The sequence below is a fragment of the Dipodomys merriami genome, unplaced genomic scaffold (assembly GCF_024711535.1).
Source record: "Dipodomys merriami isolate MVZ:Mamm:240054 unplaced genomic scaffold, mDipMer1.0.p SCAF_249, whole genome shotgun sequence".
Lineage (NCBI taxonomy): Eukaryota > Metazoa > Chordata > Mammalia > Rodentia > Heteromyidae > Dipodomys > Dipodomys merriami.
In genome coordinates this window covers 1,335,916-1,361,517 of record NW_027203926.1, presented here as the reverse complement: position 1 = coordinate 1,361,517, position 25,602 = coordinate 1,335,916, and the positions used below count along the sequence as shown (strand labels likewise).

The 25,602-nt window shown below is 40.3% G+C and overlaps 1 protein-coding gene across 29 annotated transcripts in view; it reads left to right on the top strand.

Moving 5' to 3' along the window:
• The window catches only part of LOC138836115 (sorbin and SH3 domain-containing protein 1), a 238,505-nt gene that overhangs the window by 47,190 nt on the left and 165,713 nt on the right, over positions 1-25,602 (top strand). For all 29 annotated transcript variants that reach the window (XM_070034616.1, XM_070034612.1, XM_070034619.1 and 26 more), the window contains exon 2: positions 20,901-20,989. The gene's annotated coding sequence lies outside the window, so the exon portion shown is untranslated. The remainder of the gene's footprint in view (positions 1-20,900; positions 20,990-25,602) is intronic.

Sequence of the window (25,602 nt, the reverse complement as noted above, 5' to 3'; positions counted from 1 at the left end):
CACACATTTGCCAGGGTGTGAAAACCCTGTATCCTCTTGCTGCTCGGTGGGAACTGCCCCTCCCTCCTTATTGCCTCCATCATTTATAGGAAATTGCTGTTTGAAAATTTATTGGTTTAATTCTTTGAACTGGACTTGTTGTTTGGCTTTCTTGAGGAAATACTTGGAGATACTTGCAATGCCTCTTTTGTGCCATCACTTTTCTTATGTGTCTTCATCAGGAGATGGCTTGGAAAAAGTTACCAAGAAGAGAGTAGCTGTGTGCTCCAGCCAAAGGGTTTATAATCTGTCCTCCTTCTCTCCCTTTCCCTCCCTCCTCCCTTCCTTCTTTCTTCCCTTTCTCTCCTTCCTTCTTTTTTTTTTTTTTTTTTGTCGGTCATGGGGCCTGAACTCTGGGCCTGAGCACTGTCCCTCAGCTCTTCTGCTCAAGGCTAGCACCCTACCACTTGAACCAAAGCGCCACTTCCAGCTTTTTCTGCTTATGTGGTGCTGAGGAATCAAACCCAGGACCTCATGCATGCAAGGCAAGCGCTCTACCACTGAGCCACCTTCCCAGCCCCTCTCTCCTTCCTTCTCTTCCCTGTTCTTTTTCTTTCCAAGGCTAACATTGAATTAACAATCCTTGTGCCTTAGGCTCCTGAGAGCTGGAATTAGCAATTTGTACCATCACTTAGGCTCATAGTCCTCTTTCAGGAATATGCTATAAGTAAGGAACCAGGTGTCCAGTGATGCTCACTAGAGCATCAGACCCTTCACTCCCTAAATTAGGAGCCTATGGCTGAGTTAGGACAGAGAGCTTAAATGATAAGATTGTAGGTAGAGTCATACTACTGAATTACCAGAACAGGTTTGCATTCTGTTTTGGAGCTGTGTTATGGAGACTTAGGATCAAAACTGAGCTTGTTGTAGTCAGTATTTTTAATGATATACTTTGTCTAGAAGGCAACCATATGAAGTGCACAGATCTCTCAGGTGGTAGAGAGAGAGGTTGAGAGTGTGAATGAGAATGAGAGAGAAAGAAAGCAAGAATAAGGAGAGAGAGAAAACATGCAAGAGCACAAACATAAATTTGCTTCAAAGAATCATCAGGACCAAAAATCTCTTGTAAGATGTGTCTAACAGCTCAGTTAAAAAATATCCTACGTTTGTTAGGCAGGAGCAACCTGATTTGAAAAGAGGCTATTGAGAGAAAAGACTCAGGCATGTGAATGATCAGAAAGAGGCAGGCCTTTGTTATAAGTAGCTCTTTGGCTGGATGTCATGGGGGTTTGGGATTTGTTTTCTGGAGCTATTGACTTCTCCCTATGGAGTGATGTTGGGCTGGTGTTCCAGGAACAGACATTAGCCCTTTTCCTTTCTTCCCCCTATGCATAACCTCTTCTCATTCCTGATACCTTCTTCAGGCATGGGTTAGGACTCTTCTTTCTTTCTTTCTTTCCTTCCTTCCTTCCTTTCTTTCTTTCTTTCTTTCTTTCTTTCTTTCTTTCTTTCTTTCTTTCTTTCTTTCTTTCTTTCTTTCTTTCTTTCTTTCTTTCTTTCTTTCTTTCTTTCTTTCTGCCTCCTCCCCCCTCCCCCCTCACTCTTCCTTCTTCTTCTTCCTCAGGTCCTAGGATCCAGAGATGCAAATGTCTTTGATATTAAAACCAACCACCAATCAACAAGCAAACAAAACAAACCAAGGCAGTAACATTGGCTTTAGAAACATGGATAAATGAAAAGAATACTTTGTCTTTCAGTTTAAGCTTACTGAACATTAATTCTATACTAAGAAATATAAAATACACTAAAATTACGATTGTAGCTCCATACTATATCTGGTTAATATGGCAAGACAAAGGTACCAGTGAGTGTGAAGTAAGAATAAAACAGAAAATCAGGGTAGAGTTGAGTGAAAGCTAGGAAAGGGAAGGATGGTAGCTAATGAGGAAGCAAAGGGAGACAATCACAGGAGAGAGACAAGGTGCACCAAGAGAGAAGAGGAGAGTCAGAAAGTAGCACAATTAGAGGCAAAGTAAATTTGCAATGAGGGCCTCCCTGCATTGCTTCAATTAACATCTAAGAATCCTGAAACATCACACCATCACTTTTCAAGAAGGTTTTTTCTTATTTGTTGGTTTTCATTTTGTGAATGCAACATGCAGTCAAAATATGACAACTTGACATACCTATTCTTGTAGAAAGGATTATTGACAATGACTAATGGTAATGAGAAGCAAAGGCCCAATTTATTTAATACCTTTCAAAATGAAATACCTCTTTTCCTATTGTAGCAAAGCAAAAGCCTTACTGTTATTGAATTAATCCAAAGAGTTTAAGAAAATAGTCTTATGTATGAATATATACATAGAACATACCTTCCCATCATCTGATGGTTATTGTTGGGTCATGATTTGAGAACTATTTTTCTCTTTTGTTTTTCTTTCCTTGGAGCAGAGTTTTTCCCTGAATTTTTGAAACAATGAAAAATAATTAATTGGGGAAAATGTTTAACAATAATGTGTCATTTGGAAAATATGGAGAAACTATTTACATATTATTTACTTGAAGTATTGCTTACTTTTTTATGGCTGAGGTTTGTAAGCACTCAGGGTATCTTTGCCCTCCTTCTTCTGGGCTAATGCTTAGCTTTTTCACTCAAGGCTGGCAATCTACCTCTTGAGCCTCATGTCTACTTTCAACTTTTTGCTAGTTAGTTTGGGATAAGAATTTCTCAGATTGTTTTTTAACCTTGATCCTCAGATCTCAGTCTCTAAGTAGTTAGGATTACAGATGTGAGCCATTGGCTTTTTTTTCCCCCCAAGTTTTTTTTACCCCCACTTAAAGTTACACATGCATATAATTTCAACAATCAAATCCTTCCATGGGACCACAGTCTCCTACTTCTTACCTCTAATCCCTGCATCTTCCTTAAATTGGCAGTTGATTTTTTTTGGTGTTTACTTCCCCCTTGAGCCACTTGAGCCATAGTGCCACTTTCAGGTTTCTGGTGGTTAATTGGAGATAGGAGTCTCATGAACTTTCCTGTCTGGGCTGGCTTTGAGCTGTGATCCTCAGATCTCAGCCTCCTGAGTAGCTAGGATTATAGGCATGAGCTACTGGTGCCTGGCTACTTCCACATTTTAAAAAACTTGTTACTATTTGGGCATTACTGATATTCTTAACCACATAGAATGAGGTCCTCCTCTTCCTCTTCTCCCTCTTCCCTCTTCCCTCCTTCTCCTCTTTTGTTTTTGGAGGAAGAAAAATCCTATCTTGCTTTAGGGAAAGTTGTGAGTTTTATGCCTTGTCAGTGGGGGACAAGATTTCCTTATGTGGAGCAATATGCACAGACTTTATTTAGCCTTTTGGGATCTTGCCAGTAAGACTTTCAAAGTTTCTCCTAAAATCGAAGTTAGAGGCTTAAATTGGGTTATGTATTGTTACCCTCTCCATAGACCAAACAAAATTAAGTGCCTGTCTGAATAAGGATTGAATACAAGGCATTTTTCTGGAGGGTGTTTTTTGGATCAAATTTTAAATATGAACATATTTTGTTATCCTTGTCTTTTATCATAAAAGCAAAGTGTAGAAAAAAATATATCAACCCAATGAAGTGTTCATTGGACTCTGATTAACTTGGGGGTAGTTCGTAGAAGACCCCTTCATTGAGCACTCAGCTCTAGGACACTCTGAGTTTCTATTGATTTTTTGACTAGCAATGTTCAGCGTTAGTGGGCAGTAGGTTCTGGAGACCCAGCTGGGATTTGTATGAAGTCCTAAAAGTGCCACCTTTCCCAGAAGTGCTTAATCCATAATACAGTCTGGCATGTGGGCTGTTATCTGAATTCCCTGGGCCATTCTTTTACCCACCCCCCAGCCATCTTGGAATTCTTTCTCCATTTCCAGAGGCCAGGCTTATCCTGTTTCCTCTAGGCTCCTGACAGACTCCCACCGCCTGCTGTTTGCCTGGCTATTTATGGCCTTTCTGAGTTCTGGAGAAGACTTCACTGGGGCTTCTGTCAGTGATGTTACCATCTTTCTCATTAATGAAGAATGAGGGAAGGCAACAGGGCATTGCCCTGTGGCTTCTTACTAGATGAAACTTGAGGACTGTGACTCTTAAAGTTGTAAGGGCATTTGGAAACTACATAGCTTATATAGCTCTGCTTGTGTACTTCTGGCAGTGAAGAGAGAACATTCATTTTCTCTGTCTCTGTCTCTTGGTCTTTTTCCATCTGTCTGTCTCTGTTTCTGTCTCTCTGTCTCTGTCTCTCTCACTTCATTCTCTCTGTGTGCGCTTGTACTGGTACTTGAACTCAGGGCCTCTCACTCTCACTTGACTTTTTCACTCAGGAGGAGGGAGGTAGGAGGAGCCACACCTTCACTTCCAGCTTTTTGCTGTTTAATTGGATATTAGAGTCTGAAGGATTTTTCTCCTCAGGCTAACTTTTAACCACAATCCTCAAATCTTAGTTTCCTGAGTAGGTAGGATTGTAAGTGTGAGCCACCATGCCCTATGCGATGTTGGATAACGCCTGGAAAGTTCTTTCTAGCTGAACTGATATTCTCATCTGGAACTTTCATCCATGTAGGAGGGATGAGACCATCCTCAAAGGTGCAGTTTGTCCAGCTAGTTAACAAATTATCCTTACTCTGGCATGAGTGATGTAAAGTTAATAATAGATGCACTTTGGAAAAAGCAACAGGCACTGTTCAGTGCCACTACTAGAAACATCCATGGACTTCTGTGTTGAGGGCTGAACTTTCAGCATTAGTCTGATTATGAGTTTTCAGCATTAAGTACACCATTAGCCTGACTATAGCTTTTAGAATTGTGTACTCCATTAGTCTGCCTTTGGCAGAAATCTATTTAGGCAAATAGTTTCCTGGAGTTTTACTCAACATTCAGCCTTTATTTTACAAAAGTGTCAGGTAGTGAGTGATATGTAAGAATAATTTGGGCCTTGGATACCCTTTCGTTTCTTTGTGTCCCACTTCATCACATATGTGATTGGGTATGTGTTTAGTTTTTAAAGTCCTTTTAGAAGGAAAATATTAAGCAACGATGAAGCTGAGATAACTTTGACATTCTCAAATTGAATGCTAAAATCCTTACCTTTTTAGTAATTGAGATCTTCCAGGAGGAAGAGTTTGTATTTCATAAGCTTCTAGGAAGCTTCTGTTTTTGGCTCTTCTGGATGAAAGGACAGCTTAATAATTATGGGCAGATTCTGAGGGCAGTGGTCGGGTATTATGAACCCAGTGGCTACCCAAGCCTCACTTCTAAATGCCTATATTCTCCAAATTCACCCCCTTCTCTTTTTGGTCTGAGACTTGAACTTGAACTTGGTACCTGATACTTTTGCTCATCGACTAGTGCTTTAGCCACTGAGCTATGCCTCTAACTTTAACTACTATCTCAAGATATGGCTGGGGAGATCCAGTTTTGTACTTACCAGTGTGTAAGTTCTTTCCTGCTGAACTGATACTTGAATCTTGGTAAAGAAGAACCAGACTGTTTGAGGCATGGCTGTAATCCAAACCTTTGGGAGTCAGCAGATTCAAGGCTTGGCTGGGCTGTGTATTAAGTTTGAGGTGAGCCTGGGCCACATAGTGAGACCCTATCTCAAAATAAACTTGAGGTGAACCTGGGCCACATAGTGAGACCCTATCTCAAAATAAACTTACAACAAACAGCAACACAAAGATGAACTAACATGTAGGTATTACATGTTGTCCATGTTTTCCAGGGCTTCTCTTTGTGTGATTGCCCTAATGTACTTTAACTCTTTGGAAAACTCTCTAGGGTACAGTTCATTGAAATTAAGCAAATTATTCTTCCCATTGCCCTGGCATAAATGGTATTAGAATAGCTTTCTGAGGCAACGGTAACGGGAGGAGCTGGTATAAACTCACGTTTTTTTAAGCAGGGAGTGTGTTGCTAGAGGTTCAGTTCAGTTTTCTTTTGCTTTTTTTTTATTATTATTTTGCTTTACTTATGTCTGATAGGATGGTATCGGTGACATGAGGAATAATTCAAAAAATCTTTTGAAATTCTATCCTGGAACTCCACCAAGAACTAACTCAGATTCATGCCAAGGTACACTTAAGTTTTGGGTTTTAAAAAATGTTTTTTAACATGTTCCTTTAAATGTTAGACTTTTTGATACTTAGAGAGCATTGTTTTCGTGGGTGGAGTTCTTTTTTAATGTTCTAAGTTAAACTTAATTCAGGAGTGGCCATAGTGGCCATCCTGTATCGTGAGAGGCTTTGAGAGACAAGACTTGCATACATTTGTGTTTGTTTATATATTGTGCGCCATATGCATGATTGTGCACATTTGCATTGTTTCAAACTTTTCCTGACTCTACTTTTACTGCTAGACATATTTGCTACCTTAAGAAACAGTGTTTGCTGGTGGCCCACACCTTTAATCCTAGCTACTCAGGAGACTGAGATCTGAGGATCATGGTTCAAAGCCAACCTGGTCAGGAAAGTCTGTGAAACTCTAATCTCCAATAAACCACCAGAAAACTGGAAGTGGTGCTGTGGCTCAAGTGGTAGAGCACTTGCCTTGAGCTGAAGAGCTGAGGAACAGTGTCTAGGCCCAGAATTCAAGCCCCACAACTGACTTCCCCCCGCCCTCCCCCCAAAAAAAATGATTTGCCTTCAGGTGGTGGTGGTGGATTATCATTTTAAGATTTTCCTTTGAGACTATTTCCCCAGCTTTCCTTGATGAACATATATTACTTTTGTACTAGAAAAAAATTTTTAGAGAAAATTGTGTCTGTTTACAAATTCAGTTTGTCAAAGGGATAGCAAGGTGGAGAATATAGGGGGGACAGCAGATGGGACATTAGAGACACTGGGAACCAGAGCTTCCATGGGAACGTGTCCCCAGCCTTGTGCCATCAAACATGTCATTCTTTTATTGTTATTTTTATACTTATTAATTTTTTTCCTAAATATTTCATGCTTTGAACGATTCCATCTAACCTAACTAACACTGTGTTTATTAAGTAAGAATTTATTCTCTACTAAGTCAAAGGAAGATTTAACTGCTTGTTAACAATTACTTGGCTGCTTTATGGACTTGATGTTCCCGTGGAGGGGTGTGTAAGTTGTCCTTTCTGGACACTTATCGGTGCTCTTCATCTTTATTGCTACTTATGTGGAACTTTCTTGGCTGAAGATTCATATTTAAGCTTCTGCAGCTAGAGCTGGGTTTTGACCCAGGATCCTCTATTCTAGTGAATGCCAATATTTTTCCATGCAGTCCTGCCTTGACCTATAACACCATCTAAACAGTATAAATGCCCAAAATGAAGTGAGCCTTGGTGACCATGCTAACCTTCATATGCCTTATCCTTCCTTGTAATAATCACCATAGTGTTAATATTAGTTGGCCACAATGAAGTTAGCACTTACTGTGTGCCAGACAGAGTTAAATGTCTATAAATGATCTCCTTGGATCCTCTGAACTCCTCTGTGAAGGAAACAAAGACTGTTAATCAGCCCCCTCCCCCCCGCACTGATTTTATTTATTCTCACTTTCACACCTGAGGCTCAGAGATGTTGGGTATGTCCAAGGTCTGATGGTGGAAAGCAGCAAAGCCAGGGGTTAAATTGCTTCCCATGTCCTAACCCTTAGGTACAATTCCCATTAATCTTTTTCTCTTTAATCAGCTCTTTCCAGACCAGGACTTCAGACTTGGATTATCTTCACATCCCAACCCAAGGTTGGGGAGGCATTGCTCATTCTGCAGGATGGACTGAGTTCCATACCAAGAATGGGGGGACAGCACAGGAATTTTCTTTTTACTTAGAGAGAAGCTCTTGGTATGTAGCCCAGGCTGATCTCAAAACTGGAATTCCTCCTGCTTCCACCTTCTGAATGCTGGGATTACAGATGTACTAGCATGCCTAGTTTAAGACTGTTATTTTTATTGGGTTACAAACTTCTTGAGAACCCGATGAAAGCTTTGAAATCTTTTCCCAGAGAATTTGTAATGATAATTAAGATTTCTGTTACAGGCATTATTCTAAACACATTAGGTTTTTTAATCCTCTTTATAAAGTATAACTCCTATGAGGTATGGGTCCCATTGTTATCCTCATCCTAAAGGTAGGCAAATGGAGACATTGAGATGTTAAAAGACTTGTCCATGGATATGAATCCAAGTCTAGAAAGTGCGGGTATTTGCATATGATTTTGGTTCCAGGTTAAGATCTTCAGTATTTGAGTAGGATCCACTATCTGCATGGCTTATAGTCAGGAATTTGTAACCAGAGAGCAATTGGATATCTTGGGGGTGATATCTGGATGTTGAAGGAAGGAAAGGCTGTTCTTGACTTCCTTTGTCCCTCCTCTCAGATGGTATTTGTAAATGTCCTCCCTCCTTGTAAGATCCCAGATAGTGATCTAATTGGCAGTTAATGTTTAGTAAGGAGACACAAATGAGGCTTTTCTCTTGGCCCTGCTACTGTCAAACTATGATTTGGGGGAAATCAATCAGATGATGTGAACCTGTCTACTTCTATAAATCAGGGCAGATGAACTCTGGCCCTGATTAAGGTGAGAGTATTCTCAACACAGTGGGCAGATGTCACTGTTCTTAATGTATCTTCAGTGTGGCCACAAGCAAATGGCCTGCTTGAAGTACAAGTACGCTATGTACATAATTCCATTAAAATTAAGGGATCCAGAAATTGACCTCTGTTCGTTGACCATGTTCAACAATTGTAGCTTGAAGCTGGCATGAATATTTTCTTAATGCTATAATTAGTGTCAGTAATAATTTAGATTTGGTAGTAGTTTGTATTCCTTCTTCTTTCTGCCCTTCCCATCTGCCCACAATCTCAAAAGTAATTGGCCTTAAAATTACAGAACTGTAGAATATCAGTGCTGGAAAAGAGTTTAAATCATCTATAGTCAGCCCTTCAATTTTGCAGAAATAGAAATAGGCTCAGAGAGATTCCAGAAGCTCACCCAAGGCCTCACAGTTAATACACAGCAGGGACAGAATTTAGGTTAACATTCTTCCTCCTGTGGCTCATGGGGCTATACTTTAATCTGTTCTCCTAACTCAGTTCACAAGTAGATACAACTGGGAATCACTTTTACCTTATATGGCTCTCATCTCCTCTGCTTGCTTCCATGATTTCAGAGCAGTTTCTTTCATGCAGTTTCTCCCTCCTCCTCCTCCTCATTAACTTTTTCAAGCACAAGGATGGATCTCTGCAGTAGACTAAATTCTGAGAAATGTCCCTCTCTAGATACTGCTGCTTTTTCCTAAGTTATGGTAATGGTGGATACTACCAGGCAAGTGTGGCATGAGAAGTTTTTGGAGACCAAAGTACTACAGTTTATTAATTACCCATGCTGGGGTTTTCTCTCTATCAGAGATCTAACCTGCATACGAAGAACGTCTTTCTGGATGCAGATCCCAGTTAGTTTGCGTGGTGATATTTAGCATGACTAGGCTGTAACTCATATAGTGGTCACTATGTGTTGTTGCACACTACTGGAATGTTAATGACTTTTCTCCTCTTCTCTCTGATGAAGAGAATTCCATTGTCTTTTACTCAGCTTTCCCACTCTACCTTCTAAGGAGAATTTTCTCTTGACTATCTGTTTCTGGCTATATTTATATAGCGTCAAAGCAATAAGTAGAGGTAGAAGTTGGAGGAATTGGTATGTGTGAATGTACATAAGGAGGGCTGTACATGTGTCTGCAAAGGCTCAGTACTTATGGGAGAGAAGAACAAATAAAGGTAAAAGGAAGAAGGAAAGAAGCATATTTATGAGCTGGTGTGTGTGTGTGTGTGTGTGTGTGTGTGTGTGTGTGTGTGTGTGTGTGTGTGTGTGTGTGTGTGTGTGTGTGTGTGTGTGTGTGTTAGAATTCTTGGAGGTACAGCTGCTCTCTGTGCATGGGGCATCAAATGGTGGAGAAGGAGGAAGGACTTTAAAGATGTTTTCCTGTGCATCAAGTATCCAGACTGGGCTATTGGAAACTTGGTTAGTTTTTAGTTTCACCAGCAAGTACTTTTTGGAAGGTAGAATATGACATTGGGATGATACGAGTGAAACAAAGAGTTGGTTTGCTTGGCTGTGTGTAGCTTTGAGTTACTGCCTCCCTCAAAAACCCCAGGTTACTTTCTTGTATTTAAAACACATTAATGTCAGAGTTCTGTCACTTAATTCACTTTGTATCCTGTTTTCAAAAATAATTTGAGGCAATTTAGGTTTAGTGGGAGGAATGTACCATTTCATTCAGATTGTATTTTTTCCCCCATAAGTAGAAAGGAAATTTTTTATAAAGAAGAAAAGATTGGAGTTTCTAAGCCATATTTTATAGACAGAAATATTTTTGGGGAAGGATTCTTTGATACTTTAACTTTTTTTCTCCAAGGAATTGCTCTTTTGTACTGGTTTGAGATGGAGGTGTTTTGGCACACAGATGTTTTTTAGGCCAAGGGAAGGAACAGTGACTGTTATGCTTAGATAAAGACAGTGCTTTATTCTGTCAGCCAGCCTCCTGGGGGTCTAATCGATCTATGCTGCCTGTCCAACATTCATGTTCTGTGAAGAGACTTCTTTGAGAGGCTAACAGCCCAGAATAAACAGGCTGCTGGGACTTGCAGGGCTTTGCGTGGAGTCCTTTCTGTTGGTTCCTGGAAAAGCAGCTACAAAGCTTTTGCAATGACAACGTGCCACTGGGTGCTAAGCAAGGGCAGAAAGTAGATCTGCCCAGACCCTGTCGTGTGTTGATGGTCAGAGAGCCAAGCAGCACAATCTTGTCAGCCCAATTGCCAAGCTATTGGGTGCCTTGAAATAGTTCGTATTTTATTTAATTATTTTTTGCAGTGCTGAGGTTTGAACTCAGGGCCTAGCTCAAAGTAGGCAAGTGTTTTGACTATTGAATGATATTCCCAGCTACCCTGTCTATATTTTTAGACCACTTTAAGGTGACTTGTTTGAAGAAAGGAAGTGTTGACCCCCTTCTGGTGTTTGCAACAATGCCTTCAGCAATAGTTACTTCCTATTTAGGTTTAAAAGATCTTCCCCCAAACATCCTTTTAGTAAGGAAAGGCCTGTGACCAGTTCTTTGTCTCTCCATAGACCATGCCTCCTGTCTTCAAGCTGACTTGTCTTCCAAGGCAGTCCTGATGGTGTTGGTCATAATTTCTCAGCTGTGTCATTATCTTTCAGAGTAAGAGACCCACAGGCCTGTGACACACAAATAATGAACATCTCTGGATACACTTGGGGGTGCACACCTGCAATTTCACCACTTGGAAGACTTAGGTAGGTGAGGGCTACATAGCTAGTGAGACTTAGTCTTAGAAGGGGAAAAAATTAGGCAAGGAAAGAAGGGTAGACAGTGTGCAGATGTTGGTAGCAGCTGTGAGAAGATGTATGGTAGTTGCTTCAAGCTGTGTTCTTTTGTTTGATTTCACTTGAAGTGGTGCACAGGATATTACTACCAGGGTCATGTAGAGGGGAAACAACTGACTATCAGAGAGAGGGACACCTTGTTTAACATCATGTAGCTGGTAGAGAGATGCTAGCCTGTCCAACCTACATTCTTGCCCTTTCATTATAGCTGTAATCCTCATAGTAGAATGCTGAGTAACTCTCTAGCCCGGCTGGGTGATAGGAGGATAATGAGTGTTACACATATAATTTATAATTTTCTAGCAGCCAGATTTGAAAAGCAGAAAGAAAGAGGTGAAATTAATTTCAGCATGTTTTCTAGTCATAAACCTAAAATATCAAAACTTAGTTTACTAGTATAGTCAATATAAAAATTTTTTTTGGGTCCAGTTGTGGGGCCTGAACTCTGGGCCTGGGCACTGTCCCTCAGCTCTTCAGCTCAAGGCTAGTGCTCTACCTCTTGAGCCACAGCACCACTTCTGGCTTTTTTCTTTTTGCTTATGTGGTGCTGAGGAATCGAACCCAGGTCCTTGCAAGCAAGGCAAGCGCTCTACCTCTGAGCCACCTTCCCAGCCTCAATATAAAATTTTAATGAGATACTTTATGTTGTCCTAATACCATATCTTCAAAATCCAATATATACATTATCCCTTCAGCATATTTCATGTCACATTAACCACACTCAAGGGCCATGTAAGATGATTGGTTACCCTACAGGACAGTTTAGCTCTAGCATCTCTTGATTCGGAGAGAGGTGTCTTTCTTGCCCTCCTGTATTGGATGCAAATAGTCACAGCTTTTCAGATCACTGATTTCTTGACACCTCAGTATGGACCAATGCCAGGCAGTATGCATACGTGTCACCTGAGGAGGAGGATATTAAATCTCTTCTATCAGGCTAGAGCCCCTGTGATCCTTCAGTACTGCCTGGTTGGAAATGGCTGCCCAGCAAACATTCCTGGGGCAATTTACTTGACTTCTGGGTGACTATGCCCTGCCCCCCTTTTAGGAACTCGTATTCCAAGCACGTTCTTGGGGGGTGGGGATGGTGATGTGGTGGGAAGAGTTGGGGAATGTATACCCTAAGGGGCTTGTCCTTCCCCAACTAAATAAGCTGCAGTTTCAAGGTAGAAAAGAACCTGCTTATCTGGATGTGATCAGGCATAAAGGGTGGAACTTTCCCTTTTGGTGGGTATGGAAGGATTTTGTTTCAGGATAGGTGAGACCAAGGAACCAAAATATTTTGGGAGAATGGGATACTGTGTATTTAAGCTGTGTTCTTTTCCAGTGGTTTGGCTTTCAAAATTTGTTTGCTGACTTAGAATAAGAAACTGGGGCCTAAGGAGTAATAAATAGCCTAGGGGTTTTAAATCTCAAATGCCTCAGAGGTCGAGTAGGTGGCTTGGTAGGAAGGGTGAAATCAGATGGTAAATCACACTGGAAGGAATGTTCTCCATTTTTATAAAAATGTTGTGGTCTCCCTTTTGGGGGAAGACATAAGATAGTCTTGACTTTCCTTTTTCCTCTTGTCAATAGAGAAATATTCCTCTTTAAGAAAAAGTGCATGTAACCTTAGTAAATGGCAATGGATACCAGATTAGTATAACTGCCATGAACATACCTAAAGAAAGTGGCTCCTACTGAGCTCTATCCAGTAGTTCTTCAGACTCAGTGTTACTGTGTCTTGCATGTTTAAGGAGAACCCATTTTATCAAGGCAAAATCTTTGCCTTGATAATTTTTTTAAGTAAAAAATTTAGAAATAATTGTAGATTTACAGGAAGTTGTAAAAACTAACTAACCAATTAAAAAAAAGGACCAAAGGGACAATTGTGCCTTTCCTCGACTTCCTCAATAGTGATATTTTAGATAACTGTAGTAATAGCCTGAAAGCCTTGTTTCAGTCTCTAGACCTTACTTATTTGGGCTTTTTATGTGCTGCTCATTTGTATGTGCTTGTGTTTACAGTCCTGTGTAGTTTTATCACCTGTGCATATGTGTTATCGATGCCACAATTAAGAAAATATTTGAGTTTTAAAATTTAATGCAAATAAATAAGAACAATGTGAAAAATGTAAGTAAAAATGCAAATAAACCTCCCTTGAGATTTATACAAGATACCTTAGGACTAGTGTGGTCTAATGAGTCTAGTTTTCAATCTAGTTTGTCCTCCCTCCCTCCCTTGTTTCCTTCCTTCCTCTCACTCCTCTCTCGTTTTTCTCTTTTTCTTTTCCAGAAAAAAGTCCCCATAATGCAAGGCTCACTGTATTAACCATTTTCCAGTAGACAATGCAGTGTTTTCTAGCATATTCACAAAGCTGTGCAACCATTACTACTAATTTTAGAATTTTTTCATCACCCTAAAGAAGCCCTATACTATTAGTATTCTCTTCCCAGACCCCTTATTCCCTAGCATTCACTAATTTAAATTCTATCACTATGGATTTGTATATACCAGACCTTTTGTGTAAATGGGATCATATAGTTTATGCCCTTTTCATACTACAGAGGAAGCAATCAGAGAGGGAAAGTGGAGCCTGTGATCACATTGCTAAAGAGAACCAGAACTAATAGAAATCTTTGCATCATAGTTCTCTGCGTCTCATTAGTCAGCACTTCCATCTGATGATGATGGTGATGTTGATGATGATGATGATGTTAAAGCAGTTGCTTTTCTATTGGCCTTAATAAACATCCTTCTTTGAGTTACTGTGAAATGGAAATTTTAAAGGAGACATTCAGAAATATATAATTCAGTTTAATTCCATGTATTTTTCTTGAACCCTTACTTTATTGCAGGGATGAATTAGATTGGGTACTAATCTTTAAGAAGAGTCAGTTGGGGTAAACAGAGAAAATATAATTTCAAGATGTTGAGGTAGAAGTATCACATTGCAGTAGGGCCCAGCCTGGTGAAAGGGGCAGCAGGTAAACAACAGAAAGAGGCTTAAAGGAGGAGAGGCTTGAGCAAAGGTTTATACTTTTAGAATGGTGTTCTAAGCTCCTGGGTGGTGATAAGGGTGAGATGAGATGTTGGAGATGTGGCTCTAGGGTGAGCTTGAGTCTGTTCTCCAAAGGTCCTGTGTTTATCTCAGGTCAGGCCCCTATGGAGGTCTGCATTTTTAGTCCAATTTGAGATTTGAGTCTTCAGGGGAATATTTAAGCCTGAGTAGTTGGCATTCAATAAGGGATATATAGTAGTGAAGCCAGTATCTAAGTAACAACAGAATTGAGAAAAATCAAAATAAGAGATATCAGGAGACCTTTCCATGATGAGGTGCCCTTTGTTGGGCTCTCAGCCTTGTTCTTACTCACTGCCTTTATCTGATTGTTCACACCCTATCACTTAACAGCAACTTATTGAGCACTTGCTATGTGCCAGAAATTGTTATGGTGCTGGAGTTGGTGATCTGTGTTAACTTCCCCCAGGAAAGTTATTTTGCTGTCAAGAGTCAGGTAATCAGACCTTGTAGTCAGGGAGTTAGATAGGCAGTTAAGAGGTGCTGCTGCTTCTGGCTCTCAATGATAAGACTGCCCTTAGGATGGAAAGAGACAGGAAAAACTTCCCCTTCCAGAAAGCCAAGTAAGGCAGATGTTTTAAAAGAGCCTTGAGAGGGAAGAGTCTCTCATAGGTGTCCAGGTTTGTCAAGATGTTAGAGCAGGTGAAAGTGGAGATCTGGCCCTATACCGTCTTAAGATAGAGAGTAGGGTGGAAATCATCCACTGGGGGAAAAGAATATATCCTACTGGAAGAAAATATGAGGTCACTGTGAATCACTTAAAGTAGGTGTGCTTGTATTTTTTTTAAAGGGAAGCTAAAATCATTTTGCTATTTTTCAACTAATTTTGTTGTACTTGATGAGTTTTGTGTCATTCTGAGAACTTGGAAACATTAATTCTTCCTCCTACTGAATGTGTGGAGTAGGTGGGAGAGCTTTAAAAAGCTCCCAAAGCCTCACTTTTCTCTGCCAGTGGGTGTGGTGTGGTAGGAGGACAAGGAAGGTTGGTGCTCCAAAGTGGGGGCCACCTAGGCATGGAGCATCAGGAAAGCTTCAGTCAGTTCACATCCTGAGGGTGTTGGCAGTGCTTCTAGCCTCAGCTAGATTTGTTCTGGGAAACAAGGAAATTCTTTTGAATGTCAAAAAGGGATTCATTTGACATATTAGAGAGTCACCTTCAATATAATAACTAGTGCAATGTGATTTTTAAAAAATGAAGCTGGAAGGTAATTATTCTGATTTGTTTCCTCTCCAATTTGGTTAGCCTCGAGATTAGTTGCAGGTTTTCTCTCCCATACGCTCTGGATTTATTGATGAATAAGTTGGAATTTTTGGAAGGAGGGAGAAGAGAGCCTCCCATATGCTGGGGAAGCTACTTGGGCCTTGGATTAAGAGAGAAGGACCAATTCTGGGCTGGGTGGCATGAAATTTGGTATTTTAAGGAAACCAAAGAGCTTCAGGACACTATTTTGGGATACAATGATTTGCTTTTTAAAACTTAAAAGCAGCAACCACAAAGAAGCAAAGCAGAAATACCACGGATCTTTGTCCATCCACAGATTTGAGGAAAAATGAAATATAAGTGATTTTTTTCTGTGCAGGAGACATGCATGATGCTGTGAGAACATTTAACATGGGGTACCATGTTGACCCAGAGCAGGTTGAATGGTCAGGATTGAGTTTTGATAGGAATGAGGGTGGCTAACGTGACTTTCACTAAAGCCAAGTCATGCTCTCTACTTTTGGGATGTGGTAGAAATTGGGATAAGTGAGAGAAGTGAGAGCTCAAGGGCTCTGATAGGTTATCAAACAAAAAAATGGTATATTTTGGAGCAATAGAGAAATATCTTGTTTCAGCCTAGGAAATAACACAATTACAAGGAAAATGAATGCATTTCTTAAAAAAATGAGGGGAGATATATTACTTGTTTTCCCTAGATTTCCTCTTCCACACATATTTGTGTGTGTGTGTGTGTGTGTGTGTGTGTGTGTGTGTGTGTGTGTGTGTGTGTGTGTGTGTGTGTGTGTGTGTGTGTGTGTGTGTGTCTTCTGTCTGGTACTAGGGTTTGAACTCAGGGCTTGGGCACTGTCCTCTAGACCTTTTTGCTCAAGAATGGTGTTCTACCTTGAGTGGAGCTCCACTTCTGGCTTTTTAAACTTTGCCAATTGATTGGATAAAAGAGTTTCATGGACTTTCCTACCAAGAGTGGCTTTGAACCATGATCCTCAGAACTCAGTCTTCTAAGATAGGATTACAGGCATGAGCCACCGCTTCCTGGCCTCACACAAGCTCTTCTAAGTGTACTTTGTAGCTCAAGTAGGAGATCCTTAGCTTAAGAGCATGCTTCAGGGTGACTCCTTGGTCTGTTGGAGGTAGTATGGATTGCTGCTGGGCCTTGCGATCAGGAAGGCTGACCTTAGGCAACTGTGGGTTTCTCTGTTGCTGAGTCCCTGAAGTCATCTGATGGTACCTAATAAGGTCAAAGAGGAAATCTCTTCCAGCTGGTCCATTCAGAGAAGCAGCTTCCTCTGATCTGTCATCATTGTGACCCACGCATTTACTTTTCCATTTTTGGCTTGGGATTGCTCAAGCTGTTACCTGACCACAAAGTGAAAATCTGGAAGGAGAAGTGCTCAACTGGCTTGGCGGGTGTCCATTCACTACATTGATCTACAGTGTCCTGCCTTTTGATGGGCCTTGGAGCTGTTCCTCGAAGGCCATCTTGATGACTAGATGTCCCTAGATCTTTGTCCTATCAGAGATAGCCTACATAGGTATTTGAAGATGTAGATCTGCTTCTGGCCTGAGACAGTCCCCCTAGTTTATCTGAGGGTGCTGATATTGAGCACATGAAGGACTATGGCAAAAATGAAGACCCTCTCGATGTACCTGATTGTTATTCTGGCAGCTGGCATTGTTTTGTATTTATTTAACTGCATTATTATTATAATATTAATATTATTATTATTTTCTTTTTGATATGGAGAATTGAATCCAGAACATTGCACTTGCTATGCAAATGCTTTGCCATCAAGCTACATCCTAGCCCTTGTATTTATTTAGAATTTTAAAAAAGAGTTAAATGTACTCTTTACCTGATTTATGCAACTGTAACCCCTCTGTATATCACCTTTATAACAACAATAATTTCTTTTTAAAGTTAAGCAGTGGCTCTCAGAATGTGATGCAGAGTGAGTAAATACATGAAGAATGTATACCTCCTCTAAAACCTGATCCTTGGATCTTGTCTGGAGTTGTTCAATGAATGATTCCTAATGGCTCTGGAACTTCTGAGGTATAGACTTTTCCTGCTTAGCATTAGAATCATTTGGGAGGAAGCTTTTGTACTGACTATGTTAGGGACCTCCAAACCAAAGATTTTGTTTTATTGGGTCTGGATGCTAGGGAGTTTATTTTTATTTTAATTGTTTTTACTTCTCCAAGTGATTTTTGTTTTCAGCCAGAATTTGGTACCTGCTCACCAGCTATAGATCTAGAGCAGTTCTTCCTAGAATTCAGGTGGACTCTGCCTTGTTGTTTCCTCAAACTGGTCTTGAATTCTGAATCCTAACCATGGTCACATATTTGGCCTTTACTTCTTTTTAGGCACTTTCAGGATTGTTTGTTGAACTACTGTCCTTTGACTCTATCTCAGCTTGGGTTACTGGCTTATCTTTTTTTAACGTAAGAAGAAAAATTCCATTTGTGGATTTTGATGGATAGCTATCCTGGGATCTTTTTCATGAACATTCTCCTTGAAGAGGCTTGAATACTTGTAGTTTCTGGCTATGGAAGTCCAAGCCTTGTGATGGGAATAGGCTTGGTAGTCTTATGACTGGCCCAAGGAAAAATCATTATTTACTCTTTTCTCAGAAAACCCCCAAAGGGTCAAAACTTCTACCACTATTTTTTGGGGGTCATAGAAGGCTCTGGGACAACATTGATTATTCCAAGGAAGTTATAAATAGGCATTGCCAGAAAAGTGGAATTGTATTTTGGTTATGGAAATTTGGCAAAATGTACTTCAAAAAGTATGCAATGTAGACCTATATAAAAGTCTCAGCAGAAGGTATAGGAATTTTAAGATATATGAGGTAATGAGAGATATGGATGAGCTGGGTGCTCCTTATAATCTTAGCTTCTCAGGATGCTGAAATCTGGAGGATCGCAGTTTGAAAGCCAGACTGGGCAGAAAAATCTGTGAGACTCCAGTTCTAAGATAACCAGCAAAAAGCTGGGCTGAGATATAGCCCAGCTAGTGGGTGTCAAGCTGTGGGCCAAGCAAACTGAGCAACTATGAGACACTGATTTCTAGCACTAGTCCTGGTAAAAGAAAAATAAATGCAAAGGAGATCTGGATAATACAAATAGAAGGTACTGTCATACCTCCCTGCTTTTGCTTCTGGCAAAATCCCATGGTTTGGGATTTCTGCCTTCTCTCTACCATACTCTATGGTCCCTTTCTGATCAAACTTGGCCTCTCTTCATGCTAGGAAGAAGTGTCTTTTTACTTCTGCTGTGCTTAGTGTCCAGGTCTCCAGGGAGGATCCTAGGCCCTGAGGTCACATCTACATCTGATTGTGCTACACCTTCCCTTACCTGGCCCTAGAACCATCTCCCTGACCTTTCCCACTTAAACTCATATGGGACCTGAGCCTGCGCCTTGAGCTTGGGCTTGGGCCATGTGGTTGCCACCAAGGGGAGGGGGGGGGGCGGGGAGTGCAGTTCGGAATAAATAAACTTCTCTCTCCTGCCTGAATACCATGTGATGTTCTTTTTATCAGCTACCTAATTAAACCTACCTATTTAATTTACGTAACAGACCTTACTTACAGTCCTATATTTAAGATGGATACCAAGGGAGAATTTTCTAGCATAAAGAATGTTCTGGACAGTTTGAGACATTTAAGTACTTTTGAAACCATAGGTACATGAGTACATAACATTTTGTTTTCTCCTCTCTTCCCCTCTCCTCTCCTCTCCCCTCCCCTCCCCTTCCTCCTCCTACCTCCCCCTCCATTCACTCTCCCCTCTCCCCTCCTCTCCCCTCCCCTCCCTTTCCCTTCCCTCCCTTCCTTTTTCTTGCTTTCGTGGAGTTGAAACTATTGAAAAATGACCTATTGGGAAATAAACCCTTAGAACCTGATGATTTGCTATGATATTCTTTGGTAATATATAAAGGAATGATAAATATTTTAGTAGGAAGAAAATGGGATGTTTCAGTTGTATTTCTTTGACTTTGTATATGTGTGTATTATTAGGTTTATTTTTTGCTATATATTTTCAAGCTGCTACTCAATGGGTAGTAAAAGAGTCCTCGATTGGCAGGGGAGAGACCTAGGTTCTAGATGTGCTTATGCTTTTAACTGTGGGATTACACAAGCCGGATTCCTGACTATACTTAACTTGTGAAAATTGGACTCTTTCCCTTCTTCAGGGATTGCTGATGTCTGCAGATGTGAGGGTATTAGCTTGAGTTGCTGTATGCACCTTATTATTTTTTTTTTTAGAACCTGGCCCCTTTTTCTTCAGTTTACCTACTTTTGTTGGGATCTTAGTAGAGGAAAATATTTTAAGTTCTGTAAAATCTATAATGTATAAGCCCCACGACCAACCACAAAAAGAAGAACAATTATTACCAGGCGCTGGTGATTCACACCTATAATCCCAGCTACTCAGGAGGCTGAGATCTGAGGATCTCGGTTCAAAGCCCGGCAGGAAGGTCTGTGAGACTCATCTCCAATAAACTACCAGAAAACAGGAAGTAGCACTGTGGCTCAAGTGGTAGAGCACTAGCCTTGAGCTGAAGAGCTCAGGGCCAGTGCCCAGGCCCAGAGTTCAAGCCCCATGACCGACAAAAAAAATAAAATACAAACAAAAAACCCCCACCAAAAACACCAAACAAAAACCCAACGAAACAACAATTATAAAGCAGAGGTGATGATAAATGGCAATCACAGTTCTTATTTGTATCAAGAAGACAGGAGCTAAGAGCTGGTGTCTCATAATCCTAGCTACTCAGAAGGTTGAGATCTGAGGATCATGGTTCAAAGCTAGCCTAGGCAGACAAATCCTCAAGACTTATCTTCAGTTAGCAAAAATCTGGTCCTGAAAGTGTGACTCAAATCTAGAATGCCAGCCATGAGTAACAAAGTTTAGGTCCTAAGTCAGGCCCCACAATAAATAAATAGAAATAAATGGGAAGTGGTAGAGATAATGGCCTTTTGGAAGGATCAAGCCTGTCTATGAAGGGGAGCTGCTACTTAGCACCAGCTCATCATTAGCAGTTAATTCTGTTTTGTCCACTGAAAGTTTTGTTCTTCTGTGGGAAATTCAGGGTGGGGAAAAGGAGTTGGCTAGAAGAGGAGGATGGTGACTTTGAGCTGAAATGGGGTACCTGGCAGTTGGGTACAAAAAGCCCTATTGAAGTCAGGTCATTGTGTGTCTTTTATTCACACCAGATATTTGCCTGTTTGTCATTGCAGGAATTGACATCCATAGGAAGAATTTGTAAAAGACTCTCTCTGCCTAGAGCTTCAGGCCCAATGCATCTTCCTGCCACCTTAAACCACTGGTAAATATGTGTCCCTCTAACTTCTGTCGCAGTAAAGAGAAATATTGGCCGTTGCCTGTAGAATGTGATTTTTCCAGAACTATGCTTCCTTTCCTCTTATAGAAAAAAGACCATGTACTGTGTCTAGGTATAGCTAGGTTCTGCTGTCTTTACGGTGGGATCTTAGGAAAATTGACCTTACAGTGTTTCAGAGAAGTATGTTGCTCTGTTTATACCTCCTGTTTATGTTGCCCTGTTTATATCCGGTTTATAGTCTTCAAAGTAAGCAGAGTTGCTTGCTTTGAAGACTAAAGGAGGAAATGTATGTGAAAATGCTTCAAAGGGAATGAAGTGATGGGCAAATATATGATATAATGTGATATGATATGAGATACAACATGTACTGTTGGGCTTGCCTGTGTAGATTACTTTATTAACTTCATTAACACACCTTTTTAAGCTGGAATCTCAGGGATAGAAAGAAATAGCTACTACTCTTAGCCTATCACTACCAAATGGAAGCATCTTCCTTTGGCTTTTGCTATTCTTTTTTTAACTTTTTATTCCCTAACTCCTTCCTGAGAAGGAACTAAAGCAGGGCACATCTAACAACTGATACACTAAAATGTGAACACTACTTTCACATGCATGTATGTTAGAAATATGGGTTTTAAATACCTATATTTTAAGGCCTCCAGAGTAGTCCTTTTAAGAGAGAAGTATTTTTCTACCTTTTGTTTCTACCATTGTAGCTTCCATTTTTTTCAAAGAAGAATTAACTGTATCTCATGACTACCTTCATTTTTATTTGAGATCAGGTCATTCATAGTTTACAAGTGTTCTCAGCAATGAATTTTCTCAGCACAGCCAAATATCTGACATCCATAGAAGTTGAAATAGGCAAACCTGTCCTTTATAACATTGTGTTCAGTGCTGAGACAAGAGTTGTTGAAATGATAGTGGTGAGCTATTGATCGGAAGGACTGCCATAAGCCAAGGATAGAATATGACCCATGTATCTTGATCTCAGCCAGAAGACGGCTTGTTTAATAATAATGACTGATTGCTCAGCTCCCACCATGTGGGTCAGGTGTTCTTGTGACCTGATGAAACAAATCCTAGTGATATAGTCACTGGGGGGTTATATGAAAGGGCAGTCAAGATAGGCAGACCCAGGGGTAGGAACCCAACACAGCCACAGAAGTTGGCTTTATCTTAATGGGATTTGGTAGATCCCAGCTTTGTATCCCATTTGGTAGAAAGGAAGATTTCTATAGTTAAGAGTTTTCTTGGAAACAGATGGCTGCAGGTGGCAGGACATTTCATCTATTCAGCATACATGTGTTAACATCTACTTTAGGCTAAGGTACTTTATAGGGATTCATTTTTTGGTTACAGTTGGATTGTGTGTCTACTCTCTAGTGTTTAGGTTTGAATGAGGATAACTAAGAATACAGGCCCCCTGAGGGCTGGGATCTTTGCTTGTTTACTCACTGCTATATATCTCCAGCTCTTAGAAAAATACCATATACCTTATTGTACCATATAAGTGTATGCTATTGGCTTGTGAATGAAATAAACAACAAATGACTAAAAAGAAAGTGTAATTTCAAGTAGTAATAAGTGCTATGAAAAAATAAAACAAGATGCGGGGGGAAGATGGAGAGAAAAGAAAAAGGGAGAGACAGAAACAGAGATAGAAATAGACTTTTTACAGAGGAGGAGGAAGAGGAGGGGTGGTGTTTAGGCAGAGGAACGTCAAGTGAGAAGAAAAGCCTTTGACCTAGGATGTTTTTTGGCTTGATAGAGGAAGAGGAAGGCAGCCAGCTTCTGGACTTCAGTTGAAGGTGGTTGTGGGAAGGGACAGTGATTTGGAATAAAATCAAGTTTGTTGGTAGAGTCAGATTATATAGGTCACAATAATGAGTTTGGATTTACTCTGAAAAGTTTGAGTATAATAGTTGACATCAGCTTTGTGCTGTACAATTGTTCCTCTGGATCTTGAGTGGAGAATAAATTTTGAGGATAAGAGGATATTCACTTAACCTATAGAAAGTTCTTTCATTGGTCCAGGGAAGGTATAAAACGACAGGATCAATGTAGTGATGACAGAAGGTATGAAGTGATCAGACTCAGGATACATTTTGAAGGTAGAGCCTGCTGGCTTTGCTATGGGGGTATGAAGAGAAAGAAGAGTCAAAGATAAATGCAGTATTTTGCTTGGGTAAATGATGTTGCCATTCATTGTAATGAGGAGCAGACAGGGGCACCGAGAGTTCTGTTTAAACCATGTTAATTTTGAGATGCCCATTTGATGTTCTCATAGTGATGTAGAGTTGGCTAGGGCAAGAAATGGTACATTGTAGAATCATCAGATATATTAACAGCTCATATTGGCTGAGAATTTTGGGTAGAGAAAGAGGAAATGCGTAGGTAGGATTCAACAGAAAAAGAAAAAAGGCATAAGTTTGCTTTTTCAGATAAAATCCCTATTAAGAAATGAATATGGTAATGAATATGGCATGGCATGATTCTATTTGTGCACTTAGGAATTATACAGATAGGATGTGATATAAAAATAGTAATAAGGCTTTACCTTATATAAAAAATTTGGAAGTACTCTGACTCCTCCAAATAAAAAAATAGTTTTACAGTTGAATAATTTTAAATCTGTTTGGCTGAGTGAATTGTAAATTGCATTTGTGCAGTTGGCATATAGCAGCTCCCTTGATTGGCATGCAGAAAGACCACTGGCATCCTTTGCCAATAACCTATAAACTGTATTGTTCTTTTTTTGGGGGGGGGATCTGGTCGTGGGGCCTGAACTCTGGGCTTGGGCGCTGTCCCTCAGCTCTTCAGCTCAAGGGTAGCACTCTACCACTTGAGCCACAGCGCCACTTCCAGCTTTTTTCTTTTATGTGGTGCTGAGGAATCGAATCCAGGGCCTCAGGCATGCAAGGCAAGCACTCTACCACTGAGCCACCTTCCCAGCCCCTGCATTGTTCTTTATGTGGGCTGGAGCTTTGACAAGATGTTTTGATGACTGTGTTTACTTCATTGTTCATACATTTTACTTTTTTTCAGTCTTTTTATATGTTATCCCAAAAGTTCATTAACTGAAGGTTCATAAACAAAACATGTTTGAAAAATTAGTCATTTTGTATTGAAAGTTAGATGTGATGTAATTCTATAGAGAAGGCCAAATATTTGTTTTTTTGCAAGGCCATAATGGTAGTAAGCATCATGGTTTTCAGGACCACAATTATATTAAGGATATTTTCAAAGTATCAAGCTATGGTATTAAAGATGAGAGCTAGCAAAAAACTATATTGTGAAGGTTGTAGTAGATGTATGAGTTTTAAGTCCCATTGCTACTCTCCCCCTTTAATCTTTGTGGATTGATAGGAGAAAATCAGTTCTGAACCTTACTTAATTTTATCTATTTCTGACCTTCTGAATAAAATGGCAGCAACTCCAGATTGGCCCTGTCCATTTCCTGTACAAATCACTCTACTGAGCTTCTTCCATAGTCTCATGGCTCTCTTCAATTTTTCCATTTCAGGCTACTTGGTGATTTCTTTAGGTCCCCTCAACAGTTCTGCTCCTTATCATAGTCTGCTCCAAAGCCTGTCTTCTTCTTCCTTCTGCCTTTCTTTTTATTCCCTCTACCTCCAGCCCCAGGGCTTATGAAAATTCTCAGATTTCTGTCTTTGGAAACATTGAATTCCCACTATACGCTACTTAGTCTACTCAGGTGTTCTGTGGAAATGATGTAGAAAAGTGAGAAACCAATGCAGCATCCTGAATCCCAGGCACAGTGGTCAGTTATATCTTTGGCATGTGTTTCAATACTCTTAAGAGTTCAGTGAAAATATTCTGAATGGAAATTTGGGAGCATCTCCTCTTGGGAAAACGTTGTACTCTATGTCTAGAGCCAGTGGTTTAGGGCACAATGGAGATTTCAATGAAATGGTATTCAATTGGCACCAACCCTGGTTTTCCTTTGACTACTTTTCTTATAGAATAGAACCTAAATAAAAACTTGAAAAAAGCTGGGTATCAGTGGCTCATGCCTGTAATCCTAATTGCTCAGGAAGCTGAGATCTGAGGATAGTGGTTTACAGCCATCCTGGGCAGAAAAGTTCCCTTAAGACCCTTAGCTCTAATTAGCTATTCAAAAACTGAAAGTGGTACTGTAGCTCAAGTGGTAGAGTGCTAGCCTTGAGCTTTGTGCTTTGAGCACAGAGGCTCAGGGATGAAGCCCAGGTCCTGAGTTCAAGCCCCACAACTGACAAAAAAACCCCACAACAAAACAAAACAAAACAAAACCAAAAACCAAACACAAACAACAACGCACAAAGAAAAAAGAAAAAAAAACACTTGAAAGAAAGCCAGCTGCTGGTGACACACACCAGAAATCTAAGCTACTCAGGAGGTTGAAATCTGAGGATTATGGTTCAAAGCCAGTCCAGGCAGGAAAGTCCATTAGACTCTTATCTCTAACCATCAGAAAACCAGACATGGAGCTGTGGCTCAAAGTGGTAGAGTGCTACCTTTGAGGGAGAAAGCTTAGGAATAGCACCAAGGCCCTGAGTTCAAGCCCTACCACTACCACCACCAACAAACATATAGAA